The sequence below is a fragment of the Dunckerocampus dactyliophorus genome, chromosome 4 (genome assembly GCF_027744805.1).
Source record: "Dunckerocampus dactyliophorus isolate RoL2022-P2 chromosome 4, RoL_Ddac_1.1, whole genome shotgun sequence".
NCBI classification, from domain to species: domain Eukaryota; kingdom Metazoa; phylum Chordata; class Actinopteri; order Syngnathiformes; family Syngnathidae; genus Dunckerocampus; species Dunckerocampus dactyliophorus.
The window spans coordinates 28,186,942-28,200,316 of record NC_072822.1 but is presented as its reverse complement, the minus strand read 5'-3'; positions in this window follow the sequence as shown (position 1 = coordinate 28,200,316).

Sequence of the window (13,375 nt, the reverse complement as noted above, 5' to 3'; positions counted from 1 at the left end):
TGAGCTTTTGAAGTACTGTAGCAGTATATTACCTTGACATGGCTGTATTTTTCCTCAGCAGTTTTTCCAGTCATAGGTCAGTAGAGTTTTTTCCAGTCATAGGTCAGTAGAGTGAGACTGCTTACTAACGTCTATCTGCATTTTGAAGACAAAGGTTTGCTGAGTGGTATTCCAGCTGCATTCTAGGATACTGTAAACTCTGGGCTCTAAAAATTACTAGTGCATGTACAAGGTGTACATGGATGATTTCCAGTTTGAGTCTGTATGGTTTGAATTGTCTCCTGTTTTTTCAAAAGTTACATTTTGCCCCACAAAAGTTTCTGGGAAAAGTTTGAAAATAGATGGATGAGTGGAAAAGCTCCTGAAAAAAGTCCTTGGTGGGCAGCTAGGGAATTTATTTCGCTCTGCGAACTTTGGAAGCGCAGTGGCTCTTGGCTCTTACTGTTTCTATTCACGCACCATGTTTAAGCGGTGCAGACGGAGTTTGACGCAGTTTCGTGGTCACTACTCACTTCTGTAATATAAATATAAAGTATAAATAAGTATAAGTATAAATACTGAACAAAAAGAATAAGATAACTTGTTATCCGCATGGGGTGAAAGAATATGCAGGCAGAAGGATATGTAGGTGAAAAAATACATAGTCATGCGTTGTTTTTCTCCCAAGAGTGAGGCAAATTCTTCTTAAAAGAAAAGTTAAAGTGAAAAGTTGAGAAATCAACATTGGTTGCATGCCTGGTCTAAGCTGCTCAAACGCCGCTACCATCATTTGTCACGATTGGCTCAAACCAGTGTTTTGGATCCCGTGATGCAGAGAAGAGACAGCTCGTGATAAGAAAAAGGTTTATTCCAGAAAAAGTCCTCACACAGGAGTGAAAAAGGCAAAATACAAAAATATCAAGAGGCAAAGAGTCCACAACAAAAATACTGAACCGAGCCACAGAAACGGATAACAAATAACTGCTAGGAAAAGTAGTAGCAGGAAAAAAACTAACAAACAACAAAAAGCGCTGCTGAGAACCAAGCATGAGAAAAAAAAAACTAAAGGCGCTGATGAAAACAAAACAGGCAGTTAATCTTAGTGAAAGTACAAACACACCACGGCTGGAGGTAGCCAGGCACGGAACAAAAATACTCACAATGCAGGTAGAAATCACCAGAAAGCTAAACATACAATAAGGTTATCCACAAGGCAGAGAGGTACAGGAAGCAGGCGAGGAGCGGGGAACAATCTGGCAAGAAGCTCTTGGCGACGGCCAGCTTATGAAGGCCAGGAGCCCTAACGAGCTGCAGGTGTGCCATGGTGGCTCCGCCTCCGCAGAGAACAGTATGCACTGCAAGATACGGCAGACAGGGAGCAGCAGAGCCACAACACAGAGCATAACATCATGAACATTTGAAAGGCTCTGCTCCTATGAAAGGGACAGTAATAACTAAGCAGTTAGTTATTAGTTATTAGCCAATTAGTCTGTCTCTCCCTCCTTTTTAACTCTCCTTGTAGTGTGCAAGACAACCCATACAACCATCCCGTCTTTCCTGGGAAACCTGTGAATCTTTACCATTGCTCTCCCGGACAATTTTTCTTGCATCGGGGGTTGAGGGGTTGAAGGTATTTTCCTTATTTTCCTTTATTTTCTGGAAAATGTCCCCCCTATTTTAAAAAGGCAAATGTTGACAGGCATGGAATAGTCTGATGCTAACGCTAAATCAACTGGATGCGTTGGCGCTGTCGCCGTGATCTCAGCAAAATACGCTCAACACATTGTTCTCTATGTATTGTTATTTACGGCTGAAACGGACCAAAAGGCATTGTACTTACTTAAAAACAGTTACTTGGTAATAAAGTTCATGGGATTTTGGTGGACAAGGGGCTCCTAAAAGGTGCCCATAGCAACACTGACAGAACCCAGCAGTCACTATAGACTGGTTGGACAGCAATATACCGTATAATTTACTTCAAGACAGAGCAAAGGTTAAGTGATCAATAAAGTCGGTTGACTGCTGGGAACAGTAGATACTCTAATGATACATCTTGGGACTTCAACCAGCTACAGCAGTTTTTCACTCCTATGTGGATATGACAGAAGTCGGGTCCACAAGATGAATATCACAGTCAAGCAATTTGCCTCTACAGTATTTACTGGTGTGAAACGTACTTTCATCAGTGCTACTGGTAGGAGATGATGGAAACCTCCTGATCAGTACAATTCCAGTTCCAGGCATTAGGGGGATTTCATTGATCCTCTAAATGCCCCCTTGGAGAATTCTGGGGAATTAGCATAGTCCTAATCCTCTACCGGGCACTTTTTTTAGGGAAAGTTTGAGGTTCAGGGGAAGGTTTTGTCCCCGCCCCCACCTGTAGCCCAAAGACAGATGGGATAGGCTTCAGCATAACCCCCGATCCTATTGAGGACAAGCAGTCCCTGTACAGTCTGAGCAGCTTGGTTCTCAATGATGGACTTTCTTTTTTTTTGTCAGCGGGCGTTTGGCTTTGCCAAGGGTGCCCTTTGTCACCGCTTCTGTTCATTTTTTTAAGGACAGACCTGGCCAACAGCAAGATGTAACATGACAAAAACTTGCAACCCAGATAAGCCAGAGCTTAACTATATTATACAATTATAATAGTAGTGCTGCAGTTCCGACTTGATAAATATCATGCCTTATCAATTGATTAATTAATTATTAATTAGATTAATTATTAGCGTCTCCGTTTGGACATCTCGGTGTGGAGTTGTCATAATTATTGAATTTATCAATTGATTTAACAATTATTTGATTGATTATTATAAGTATTACAATTATTATTGATATATATTGTATCATATAATATCGAATCATATAATGAAATGTATGAATTAATGTATCAATTTATTCATTATTATAAATTGTGACATTATAATATCATATAATGCCTGGATGTTTAAAATTATAACATTTATCCATCCATCCACTTTCTATGCGGTTCTCTTCGAGTCATTAGGGTCGCGGGGGCATGCTGGAGCCTATCCCAGCTGACTCCGGGCGACAGGCGGGTACACCCTGTATTAGCAATTTATTTAGCAACAATTTGATTAATTATTCAAACTTTTTGAATTATAATATGATATAATTAAATATAACATGACATAACATAACATGACATACTATAAGCTGCATGGTGGTCTAGTGGTTAGCATGTTGGCCAGTAACAGCCTGGAGATTGGGAAGACCTGGGTTCAATTCTCCCTTTTGCATTTTGCATGTTCTCCCCGTGTGCGTGTGGGTTTTCTCCGGGTACTCCGGCTTCCTCCAACATTCCAAAAACATGCAGGTGAGGTTAATTAAGCGACTCTAAATTGTCCATAGGTATGAATGTGAGTGTGAATGGTTGTTAGTCTATATGTGCCCTGCGATTGGCTGGCGACCAGTCCAGGGTGTACCCGCCTGTCGCTGGTATAGGCTCCAGCATGCCCCCGCGACCCTAATGAGGAAGAAGCGGCATAGAAAATGGATGGATGGATAACATAACATCCCAAAGTCAGCTGGGATAGGCTCCAGCCTACCTTTGCAACCCTAGTGAGGACAAACGGATAAAGTGAATGGATAATACAGTATAATATAAAAATCACGACTAATTGCTTATTAGCTGCCAGTGTGCCAATTACAAGGACATCTGGGGAGGAAACAGAAAACAAAACCAGTGGGAGGCCACAACAACAAAAATAAAAGCAGGAAGTGGAAAATGTAGAAGGTCACAAAACATCTCGTGGCGAAAACAGGGGAAAGGTACCATGGCACAGAACGGAACAAACTGGTGACTTCATGGTGTGAAGATTGAAGAAACCATGAATAAAGCATATTTTATGTTTTACTATTGCTTGAAACTTTAGCACCTATCTACGAGTATACTGACTGGCCAAAATCAAGTGTAGCATCACACATTTTCCCTTTTCCAGTATTTCAATGAGTGTCCTGGGATGGATAAAATGTCCATTTTGCTTTCTAGAGCAACCAGATGTAAAAGATTCTTCCTTAGAGGCCCTGACAGCGTTAGTCGTTGCATTAAGGGAAACTTGGGGGTAGGGGAGGTTGATTTGCTGGCATAGGAAGCCCTATCAGTTTTATGACTCCCATGTGGCTATGGGCAAACACTACCTCTCTCACAACAATTCATTATCTTCACCTTTTCTGCTGTATTTGTGTGCTGCGAGCTGAAAGTGTCTGGCCAGGACCATTTGGTCTACACCAGGGGGTGGCCACAATGGCTTGTAAAATTTGAACTGGTGGCAGCTTCAGTGGTGAAATGATTTTAATAAAACTATTTGGAAAAGTTGTGCGGGCCAGATTAAAAACTTATACGGTCATATTGTTTGCCAATGCCTGGTCTATCTTAACAGGATAAAAGGTGACAGATATTTCTATTGCACTCATAGATTCGTCTTAATAGCTCCTCATGGAACGCACACACTCACATGGCACTGCCAGAGTTGCACAACACTCACAGATAACTCATGAAAAAGTTCTGAGAGGAGAAGATAGTAAACATTACTTCAAAGCAGTTTGAGCCAGATGCATTATTTTCTCTCACACAAACTTTACGTTCACCTCCCAGAGGGACGACTGCTTTATATGCACTGTATAGTATGATTCTGGGCTCTGGTCAATCCTGCTTGTTGATGCTTGAGTCCAGTGCTGTACCCAAACCTTTGAAATTGTGTGATCTTCTCCAAAGAACCAGGAAAAAGGCTAAAGCAAAGAAAAAAGGGGTCTGATTGGAAGAGAGTTTTTGCATGACAAGGTGTCTTTTCTCCATTTGAGTTATGATTAGGAATACAGTAGATCCCTGCTTCTCAATGGCCAAAAACGAGGTGTTATTTTACAGTTGGTGGAACTACTAACTATTATTATCAGTTTTGTTCCTGCAGCTTTTAAACCCAGAGAAGCAAGAGTAACATCCAAATACCTCTGAGAGACGTCTGCTTAAGTATGAATAACCAACAAACGCCTCAATTATGTCTATCAACATCCAGCTTGCGTCCTATAAATGTAATAGTACTTCAAAATAGTAGTATTCCAAGATAATTCTACTCCAAAATGATAGTGTTTCAATATATTCATACTCCAAGATAACAGTATTTTTGGAGTCATGCAATACTGTTATTTGAATGACTATTATCTTGGAATACTATTATTTTTGAGTAATATTACCATGGAATACTGTTATTTTGAAGTTGTATTATCATGGGAAACTGTTAATTAGGAGTATTATTATCTTGGAATATTATTATTTTGAACAGTTGTCTTGGAATACTATTATTTTTGAAGCACTAGTACTACTTTGGATTATTGTAGTATTCCAAGATAATGGTCGTCGAAAATAATAGCTGTTATCTTGGATCAGTATTATCTGGAGTACTATTATGATGGAATACTATTATTTTGGAGTACTGTTATCTTGGAATACTATTATTTGGAATACTATTATCTCTGAATACTCTTATTTGGAGTATTATTATCTTGGAATACTATTATTTGGAATACTATTATCTCTGAATACTCTTATTTGGAGTATTATTATCTTGGAATACTATTATTTGGAATGCTATTATCCCTGATTACTATTATTTGGAGTACTGTTATCTTGGAATACTATTATTTGGAATACGACTTTCTCTGAATACTATTATTTGGAGTACTATTCTCTTGGAATACTATTATTTGGAATACTATTATCTCTGAATACTATTATTTGGAGTACTATTCTCTTGGAATACTATTATTTGGAATACTATTATCTCTGAATACTCTTATTTGGAGTACTATTATCTTGGAATACTATTATTTGGAATACTATTATTTGGAGTACTATTCTCTTGGAATGATATTATTTGGATGACCGCTATCTCAGAATACTATTATTTGGAGTACTATTAATCTCAGAATACATTTATTTGAACAACTATTATCTCAGAATACTATTATTTTGGAGTATTATTATCATAGAACAGTGTTATTTTGAAGTACATTATCATGGAATACTGTTTAGGAGTATTATTATCTTGGAATACTATTATTTGGAATGCTATTATCCCTGATTACTATTATTTGGAGTACAATTATGTTGGAATGCTATTATTTGGAATGCTATTATCCCTGAATACTATGATTTGGAGTACTATTATCTTGGAATACTATTATTTGGATGACTACTATCTCAGAATACTATTATTTGGAGTACTATTAATCTCAGAATACTATTATTTGAACAACTATTATCTCAAAATACTATTATTTGAACAACTATTATCTCAGAATAGTATTATTTTGGAGTATTATTATCATAGAACAGTGTTATTTTTGAAGTACATTATCATGGAATACTGTTTAGGAGTATTATTATCTTGGAATGCTATTATTTTGGTGCACAATTACTACTTTGGAGTATTCCACTATTCCAAGATGATAGCTATTATCTTGGAACAGTATTATTTGGAGTACTATTGTTATGGAATACTGTACTGTTATTTTGGAGGGCTACTATTATTATTTTGGAATACTATTACTTTTGGGGTACTATGACAGTTGGGAGCACTGTGTAAGGAAACTGTTGAGTTCCATAAGTGATTTACTGGCCTGCAAGAGAGGGAATGTGATGATGAGTGGGCTGCCTACATGAAAAATAAGAGTATAAAACATGCCATGGCTGTGAAAACATTCATTTTTGGTCCTATTGTTGTCAAAATGTTGTTCTGTTCCAAATGGTTGGTTCCGTGGTTCGAGGAGGACAAGCTGACTGCCTGCCCAACACCCGTAAAACTCTAAAAAGTGCTGCTGCGAAAGGGAAAACAGCACACAAAAAAACCCATAACATAATGTAAACCGCCAGTTGATATCCAAAGCTGGCCAACATCTAGATACGGCTGCAGAGCTGCTGAAAAACATTTTTAAAAAGTCCAAAAAACTAATTTCCCAGAGGTCAGAGGACCCATTCCTTCATTTTGGAAATAGGTGACACACATCTGCAAGACATCACACAGCGTGTGTGTGTGATTGTGTGTGCGCGCGTGCGTGTGTATGCATGAACATTTACATACATTCATCATCATCATGCATGTTAGGTTAATTGGTGACTCTAAATTGTCCATAGGTATGAATGTGGTGTGAATGGTTGTTTGTCTATATGTGCCCTGCCATTGGCTGGCCACCAGTCCAGGGTGTACCCCGCCTCTCGCCGAAGTCAGCTGGGATAGGCTCCAGCATACCCGCAACCCTAGTGAGGATAAGCGGCATAGAATATGGATGAATGGATGATATAATTGGCGTGGTTGAAGCTAAAGCTGACAGTGAAGGCTGTTGCTGTTATGATACATGAGTGTTTGCTGCCATCTACTGCCCACTACCGCTCATATCACTTAGTTAAAAAACACACACTGAAATATTCAAATTCAAATGGACCAGGTCCTTTTTATGAAAGTACTTTTTAGATGTTGCAACATGTTGAAGTTGAATGCTCAGAACAATACATCGACGGATGCTATGCATTCATTAATCATTCTAACAGCCGAAAATATGATTCTGTGTGTAGTGAAAGTGAAAAACAGCGCACATTATTGAATTGAATTGTCGAAAATGGACTCATTATGTCCAAGAAGACGTGGTGCCTGCAGCTCGTGTGTTAAATAATAAATACATAGTTAAAATAACATTAAAATTGACCTGCATCAAGACATTACCAATGATGATTAGTACCGCACTGAAAAAAATAAAAAGTTACAAGAAAAAAAAAATGCTTACCAACAAATTACTGAAATTGAACAAATTTCTAATTAAACAACTTAAAAAAAAAAAAAACTAAGCAGTCTATCATCTTCAATTATAATTGCCTTGAATTAAAATTAAAATTGAATTAAAATCAAATTAAACAATTAAAAAAAAACTAAGCAGTCTATCATCTTCAATTATAATTGCCTTGAATTAAAATTAAAATTGAATTAAAATAAAATTAAACAAACTTAAACATTTCAAATGTTTTTTAAATTAATGAAAATTAAAAAAAATAACTAAACATGTTTTAAAACGCAATAAGCCATCTACACTTTTAATTTTCTTTAGTTGACCACAGAAAAATAACTATATTTAATAACTATTAAAAAAATACCTATATTTAAATAATTATATTTGCCCATGTTCAAAAACAAAAAAAGTATTACATTTCTATAAAGTAAAATAAAAAACTTTAAAAACACATCCTGTCATCTACAACTATAATTGTCTTTAATTACGCTACCCAGGGATTATTAGATGTTTTTTTTATGTATACTAGAAAACTTTCTAAAAACTAATCCACTATGTCTTATAATATTTACCTTTGTCCAAAAAAGTATTACATGTTATTTGAGCGCACTGCCAGACTCAATTCCACCTTTTTGACTCTAATTATAGGCTATGAGCTACTATTTCCTCCTGACTACCAGTAGTTGGAATTTGTCCTCTGTAGAGGACATTTGTAAACCTGAATATCTCCCGCCCGCTGCATACAACTGAATTAATTCCGGTTGAGTTCTGTAGAGGGCCGCACGGTGGCCGAGTGGTTAGCATGTTGGCCACACAGTCGGGAGATCGGGAATCGGGAGTTTGCATGTTCTCCCCGTGCGTGCATGGGTTTCCTCCCACATTCCAAAAACATGCATGTTAGGTTAACTGGAGACTGTAAAATTGTGGGCGTGTGAATGGTTGTTTGTTTATATGTGCCCTGCAATTGGCTGGCGACCAGTCTCTTGCCCGAAGCCAGCTGGGATAGGTTCCAGCATACACAGGGCATAGAAATGGATGGATGAGCTCACATTTAGATCTTTCCAATGACTTTGTTTGCATCATAAAAGTAAGTGGCTTCCCTCAGTGCAAACACATTTTATGGGAAGAGGAAAAGTAAGTGTACTGTATTATACAGTACTTTATATTAAACTAATTTGGGCTTGAAATGTTGTTGGCATCTTTTCATTTAGTCTCTTAAGAAAACATTGAAGCGTTGTTCGAATTATTTTAACTGTATTTGAGCCTCGTATTTAAGGGTTTAAAAAATGTGCTCTGTAGTGGACATTTGTAGTTATTGTCTCCATTTTGCACTGTTTTTTTCCCCAAATGACAAGAAAGTGAGTCATTCTCAGAAGCAGAGGGAATTTTGATCCTCCCATTATTCAGTGCAAACTGGACCCCAATGGATTATTTTAAGCAATACATTGATGACTCCATGTTTGAAGGAATGGTCCTGTGCACAAATCAGCATGAAGCACTTGTGTCTGGAGCCCGTCTGCCTTTGTGGGGTGTGATCTCTCGCCGGTCTCGGGGGTTGGCTGTCCTCCGGCCCGCCGGCGACCTATTTCTGGTTGGGATTGCCTCTCTGCGACCCCTTGCTGGTCTTCCCCGGGGGGAGGGCTCTCTGGGCTGGCTCTTGGGGGGCTGATCTTTGTGCTGCCTGCCCCTGTGGGCCCAGTGGCTTTCTGGCGGTGGGGGTTCGGCCTGGCTATTTGGGGCGGGGCTTTCTGGGCAGTGGAGTGGGGCTCCTCTCCTTTCATGCCCTCTCAGTGACAATTACACGCTCACACACTCGCGCACCTTTATATACATGAAGACTTGCACACATACAGAGATACCTGTACACACGTACATATGCACACTCACAGTACATACGTACTTCCCCACATTACTCACTGAGTTAACCAGGGTGTTATTATGTTGTTGGTTTTATTACAGCGACAGTGATAGTTTAGTTTTTACAATGGTGTGCATTACAGTTATTGTCATTCTCATCACTATCATAGTTAATCATTTCATGACTACTATTATGTGAGACTGTTTCAATGCAGTATTATCATTCTGGTTGTTGATATTATTTTGTCCTTTCCGTCAGGGTCTTTATAGCCATCACAAACATTTGTTGATGTAGCCCTGTTTGTTTCTGTTGTTCTGTTCTTGTTGTCACAATTGTTGTTTCTGCTGTCCTTGTCTCTGTTTGTTTTGTCCCCCTCTTATCCCCGCAGCCCCTCTGTTTTCTTTTCTCTTCTTCTCTATCCCCTCCTGCTCCGGTCCGGCCGCTCCAAATTTGCATAATGACAAAGCATCCAAGTCAAATAAATTCTGTATAACAGGAGAAGTGTATCTCACACTTTTGCCTGGCAGAGTAAATCTGTTGAGCACGTGAGGGCTTTAAGATCTACAATTCTATCTGCCTTCAAGGCTGGACAGGAGAATCAGGCCCTATTTACCAAAGTAAGACAAGGGTGTCTGAGTCTGCCTAGAACAGGAAAATTGTGCAGTGACGCGCAAATGGTTCCTTTTACTGGTCGATGCCCATGCCCAGTGCTCCAGTATGCAAACGAAACCCAAATGGATTGAAGGTGTTTGTTTTTGCTCCCCCAACTGGTCTAGTCTTGGACTTTGTGGTGTGCGAAGGCAAGACTACCCTCACCCTTAAAGGAGGAAAGGGCATTGGAGAAAAAGCTGTTCTTCATTTGACAGAGTCTGTTGGTGGTGTGGACTTGGTGGACCGAATGTTGAGTTTCTACACGATGGCCATCCCTCTTCCAGAGATGGTGGATGAAACACATGCATCAAGGTGTCACAGATCCGCCTGCAACAGTAAATAAAACATATTTGCACAAAGTTGAAGGTTTTACTTTGTGTTTCCAAGAAAGGGAATTGCTTTTTGAAGTATCATACCAAATAAGCACAAAAGAAGCAAGAGAAAAGAGATGATGGACAGTTATGTTTATGTTGAACTCTTTCTCATGCTGACCTTTTCATATTTTGTGTTGGACTAACTGGTTGCCAACAAAGTTCAGTTTCACCTGCATGGGTTTCCGACGCCATAGCTTACAAATAAAACCTTTTTTTTTCCAAACATTATTTTTCAGTATTCCGATTACTTTACAAAGATTGGGGAATTCCAAAATAAATTGAATTGAAATTGAATTGATCTCACAACAGGCACAATAATTACTAATACAAGCTAATGTTGTACAAGGTTGTGTGTTATCACCCCTGTTATTCTCCCTATACACCAACAACTGCATATCCAATCCTCCATCTGTCAAATTCCTAAAATTTGCAGACGACACCACAGTTATAGGCCTCATACGGGGTCAGTCAAACAGGCATGATCCATTTCTACTGTGCCACAATAGAAAGCGTGCTCACCTTCTCTATCCTGGTCTCGTATGGCAATTCCACTAGCCAAAATAGGCAACAGCTGGAGAGGGTGGTACGCAGGGCCTCTAAAATCATTGGCCACAATCTTCCCACATTAGCCTCACACTGCAACACCACAACTGCCAGGAAAGCCAAGAACATCACCTCCGACCCCACTCACCCAGAACACCATCTATTCACACTCCTACCATCAGGTAGAAGGTACCGCAGCATCGCATGCAATATCACACGTTCTAGGGACAGCACCTACCCACAAACCATCCGCCACTTGAATATGCGCTAGCACTTACAGGACTCCACTACCGACCTGCTACCTCTTCTGCTTATTTTGCACGCTGTTACTCCAGCAGCTCTGTACAACCATGCACTTTTATCAATGCGCTTTTTCAATGTTTCGTACGCTGTCATTCCTGTCTTCTATGTGCTGTTTTTGACCCCTCCTTAGTTTGTTTTTTCTAGTTGTATTGTCGTGATTGTATTGTCAAACTGTGAGCACACCACATACAGTACATTCCTAGCAACTGTACACCTATACTGTTGAAATGGCTAATAAACTTGAAACTTGAACCTGAAACTTGTGGCCGTAAGCCACTTCCTGTCACATTTACAGTGTTACCTTGTCAGTGTTATTCAGCTCCGAACCGTAGTAAGGGCACCCCGACTTCAGCAAAAAAGGAAACTTCTCCTGTTGCTTCTGCCAACTTTATTTATTGAACGCGGCCACCAGACAGCAGCTCAGAACACACACACATCTAGGCCCTCTCTCTCTCTCTCTCTCTCTCTCTCTCTCTACTGCTTGCCCACAAGCCAAAGGTCATACAAGCCCCCACTACATAGGTGTCCAGGCAATGCCTGTAACAACAGCAACACATTCGAGCCCAAACCTTATTCATGTCTTAAATGTGTCGACTATTATGTCTACTATTGTGCGTAATAGGAGTGTAAATGTGACTATAAGGGTGTTATTTCATGTCAAGAGGATTCTAATAATGTTAAAAACTGTATTTAGAAGGTTGTAGACAGGTTTTTGATGCGCTAACTACAAGTTAACCGCGATAAACGAGGGATGACTGTATTACCTGATGGGCTGACGGGGTACAGCTGCTGCGCGTCTCGTAGCTCCACCCAATTCAGGGATGCCAATAAAGAAACTTGTGTGTATTTTACTTTTTTTATTGTCAGCCTTTATCTTGGCGCTCTCATGCTGAACCATTCTCTGTCCGTGTCACTCCTCCACTCTATTTTCTTGTGGTAATCATATCCACTATACCACTATACTACAACAACAAACACAGTAACTATAACAAAGAAAAGGCAAGAAAGACAGCAAATCCAAAAATGACGGAAAAAAACTCTAAACTACTACGGGTACTCATTCAAATCCTTTGGCGTTTTGTTCAAAACATATACTACCATTTTTGTTTGCTTTATTGATGCCTCAAAGGCTTTTGACCATATAAATCATGAAAAGTTATTTCACAAATTGTATAATAGAGGTCTCCCAAAATATTTAATAAGAATGTTACTGTTTTGGTATGCTCAGCAGTCTTAAATGGGGAAACTCTGTATCATCTCCCTTTCATGTTGGTAACGGCGTGCAAAAAGGCAACATTTTGTCTCCCTGTCTTTTTAACATGTACATGGATGATCTATCTAAGCTGCTGAATGAATGCAGGACTGGCTGCCGGGTTGGTGATACTCCCATAAACCACCTGATGTATGCTGACGATCTAGTGATTTTCTATCCATACAGTGCTGGTCTACAGCAGTTGTTATAAGGGTTTGTTCACAGTACGGCCTGGACTTTGATATTAAATATAATTCAGAAAAGAGCAACATCATGATTGTCAGGAGTAAAGCGGACATGAAACTAACTTTCCCTGACTTCTCACTGGCAGACAACATCCTCAAAGTCTACGATGAGGTGAAATATTTGGGCCGCTGACCTGACAGACGATAGAGACGTTTATAGACAACGTTGTGTGCAATATGCACAAGCTAATATGCTTGTTCGTAAGTTTTCTCTGTGCTCAGTATCTGTTAAAACGGCACTTTTTAAAGCATATTGTACTCCTATGTATACTGCCCACTTGTGGCAGCATTATAAAAAAAAGGAGTATACATAAACTTCAGGTGGCATACAACGATGGCATGAGGATGCTGCTTAAGGCGCCAACCTGTGCTGCTG